We start from the raw sequence: 3,802 nt of genomic DNA on the forward strand, positions 1-3,802 counted from the left end.
GGTAATGCCTCCAGTCATCTGGCATTTCGAGCAGCTCTGTACCCACTTCCTTGCGTCCGCGAATATGGTAGTCCAGTAGAATCCACTCTCTAGAATTCTGTGGGCCGTGCGCTTTCCTCCAAAATGCCCACTGCTTGCTGTTCCATGACATATGTCTAAAATTTGGGCATGCTCATCCTCAGGTATGCACCTCCGTATGACCTGATCTGCTCCAATCCTCCAAAGATATGGATCCTCCCAATAATAGAATCGGGCTTGCACAAGTAACTTCCTCTGCTCGAACCTTGTCAATCCTGAGGGCAACTCCTTAGTGATCAGATAGTTGGCTATATCAGCATACCATGGCTCCTGGTTGGTTAGAGCATACAGTTCTTCTCCTTCTGTTCAGGTGCATACAGAGTATAGCTTTTCGTCTGGAAAGGTATCGGTAATGGGCATACCATCATCCTCTTCCAGTTGCAACCTGCTCAAATGGTCCGCCACTAGATTGGCAGCTCCCTTTTTGTCTCTTATTTCAATGTTGAACTCTTGCAAAAGCAGAATCCATCTGATGAGCCGAGGTTTGGATTCTTTTTTGGCCATCAAATATTTCAACGCTGCATGATCTGTGTAAACCACCGCCTTTGTTCCCAAAAGGTAGGAACGAAACTTCTCTATGGCAAACACCACTGCTAAGAGCTCTTTCTCGGTGGTGGTGTTTATGCTTAATTTACACTATTTTTAGGGGTTTGTTTGTGCGTGTTTTAGGATAATCTTCTGGAATTTGGTGCGTTTTATGGTGTATTCTATGCTTTGCAGGAGATTTAGGCTTACCAGATGAAAGAATGCAATTTTGGAGAATTTTGGATTACTTAGGCGTTTTCTAAGTGTTCTGGAATGCCAGAGCAGAGGAATCAAAAGCTAGTCCAGAGAAATCCGCGGAATATCAGAGAAGCGGAGCCGACATCTCCAGAGCAGAAAAATCACCGTTCCTCTGGCATCAGAGAAATCAAAGGCCATTTCTCTGGCGAAGTCAGAGAAGTCATATCCAGCGAAGTCACAACCCAGATCAGAGAAATCGTCAAGAACAGAGAAGTGCCAGAAGAACCGAAGATCAGAGATATCAATGCCAGAGGAGTCGCTTCCCCCGCTGACCAGAGAAACCGAAGTCAGAGGAATCGAACCTTCAGTGCAGCGGAATCGAGAAGCCAGAGCAGAGGAATCACCTATTCCTCTGCAGAGAAGTGCCAGCATCAGAGAAGTAAAGTTCAGCGCTCAGAGGCCAGAGAGATCACCCGTTCCGCTGGCGATACCATTCTTCTGGTGCAACTCATTTCTCTGGCAAGGTCCGTTTTCCAGAGCACGCATCCAGCTGGAAAGTTGCCTTATTTTTATACGATTCTATTACTTTTAGAATTCGATTACCTTTAGAAGTATACTTTGCATGGCAACTTTCCATGGTGATCCGAAGAAAGTTTGAAGCCTATAAATAGGTCCTCTTTTGGCCTTTCAAGTACGAGATCATCAGACGGCAGATACCCGAAAACCTTAGCATTCATACTTTAGTTTTTAGCTTTAGAATTTTATTGCTTTCTAGTTTTCAAGGCTTGGATCAAGATTGAAGATTCAAGTCGCTACTTCAGTTTTTATTCAGTTTTTATACAATTCAGTTTTTACAATTGCTTTCTTTTTAATTGTGTTTATGTTTTATTTTGCTATGTCTAGCTAATTTTCTCTAGCTGATTCTAGGGTTTGTAAATAGTTGATTGAATTTATGTGATTTATTTGTTAATACCTTTGTGCCTTCCAGTTTATGATTCATAATTCCTGGTGCTTAATTTCTTGTGAATTATTTGGCCAATAATTTGCATGTTTAGCTATTCGGTTTGAGACCTAGCGGAGATAACTGTTTAGCGGATTCAGGAATGTATGATATGATTTTAACCTTGAGACCTAGCGGAGATAGGTGGATCATAGTGAGCTATTCTTAGGAGCTATTGGGAGTTAGTATATTTTCTTGAGACCTAACGGAGAATTTACTAACCTACGATCGTTGCTGCTCTAGCGAGAGTAATTGATTACTTAAGTGATCTCTCATCATAACTGGATTAAACTGGTACATAGGATTAATAGATTTATTGCGTAGATTTAATTAATGAATTTACTACCCTAGGATCAGTTGTCTTTCATATTTGATTTTTCCTACGATCTTTTAATTATTGCTATTTGCGTTTTAGTTTAAGTTAATTAAACCTTCATTCTTTCGTTTGCCTGAATATTACTAGAGTTTAATTAGGATTACTTAGAGTGATTCGTTATAATAGTCCATGTGGATACGATACTCGGTTACTGATTATTTGGTACAATTGCATCGTGTTAGTTGCGATATTTGTTGCTAAGAAATTAGTGATCAACTTTTTGGCGCCGTTGCCGGGGACTATTTAGAATTGACTTTAATATTTCTGATTAGACTTAAGCATTATTTCAGGCGTTATAAATTTTTATTTTATTTTATTTTTAGTTTTTAAAATTTCTTTTCTTGTTTGTTGTCTCAGGCGTGTATGATCACGAGATCCAAAGGAAAGGAACATCTAGTGCCTTTGAACTTGGAAATCGAAAAGCAGTACAAAAGAGACAACCGCGAAAAGAAGAAGCAAGCAATGGAAGAGAATAACATGGACCTTCCAACTCTTGTGCAAGTCGTGACAAACCTTCAGAGGCAACTAGATGAAGAAAGAGAGCGCAACCGGGCTCCTCCACCAGAGCCACCACTGAATCACATGTATCAGCCTCGAGTTGATCAATTTCAAGGAGGCAAATGGGGACCAACTGTGCAAGCCAACACATTCGAGCTGAAGCCGGGATTGATAAACATGGTGCAAGCTGAGCAGTTTAGTGGAACGGCTTCTGAAAATCCGCATGCTCACATTACCCAGTTCCTAGATATCTGCGACACTATTAAGCAGAATGGAGTGCCACCTGATGCCATCAGAATGAAGATGTTTGGATTCTCTCTCAGGGACAGAGCGAAGGAGTGGTTCAAGAGTCTGGACAGAGGTGCTATTACTGGATGGGAGGATTTGTGTAGAGCTTTCCTGGCAAAATACTTTCCTGCCTCTAAAGCTCAGAAAATCATTGCAGAGATTTCTCACTTTTCCCAGCTAGGAGATGAGACCATTCATGATGCCTGGGAAAGATTTCGTGAGCTGCTTAGGAACTGTCCACAACATGGTTTCACGGAGGATCAGCAAATCATTCACTTTTATAATGGTTTGACTGGTCTGACAAAAAGTATGGTGGATGCTACTGCAGGTGGATGTCTTCTCCATAGAAATACAAATGAGGCTTATCGTGTGATAGAAGAGATGGCCTCCAATAGTTACCAATGGCCGAATGACAGAAATTCCACGAGAAAAATTGCAACTGTGAATGAGGAGAGAGATAATTTTAAAGAGAAATATGAAGCTCTTCAAAAGCAGTATGAGTTGGAGAGAAAAGCATTGCTAGCTAAAATTCCTCAGCAGCCGATTTTATCCGATGTAACACAGTTTGAAGATGCTAATTTTGTCCAGCAGCAGTACCAATTCAATAGACCAAACTATCAGGGACATCAGGGTGGAAATCCACCGTATCATCCCAATAATAGGAATCATCCAAATTTTTCCTATTCAAATCCCAACAATGCTGTGCAGCCTCCACCTGGGTTTTCTGTGTCTAGTGGAGGAGTCATCAATGAGCCGAAGAAGGATTCACTAGAGGAGATGATGAAGCAAGTGTTGGTGAAGGTGACCGGGATGGAGGCAAACTCGGCAAACATGGGGAC

At 41.4% G+C, this 3,802-nt stretch overlaps 1 non-coding gene across 1 annotated transcript; it reads right to left on the reverse strand.

Moving 5' to 3' along the window:
• Nucleotides 1-3,107: 3,107 nt before the first annotated feature.
• Nucleotides 3,108-3,214, reverse strand: LOC131019272 (small nucleolar RNA R71). The gene has a single exon (XR_009100192.1). It is a non-coding gene; the product is annotated as a small nucleolar RNA R71 (small nucleolar RNA).
• Nucleotides 3,215-3,802: the final 588 nt, after the last annotated feature.

The sequence above is a fragment of the Salvia miltiorrhiza genome, chromosome 3 (genome assembly GCF_028751815.1).
Source record: "Salvia miltiorrhiza cultivar Shanhuang (shh) chromosome 3, IMPLAD_Smil_shh, whole genome shotgun sequence".
Lineage (NCBI taxonomy): Eukaryota > Viridiplantae > Streptophyta > Magnoliopsida > Lamiales > Lamiaceae > Salvia > Salvia miltiorrhiza.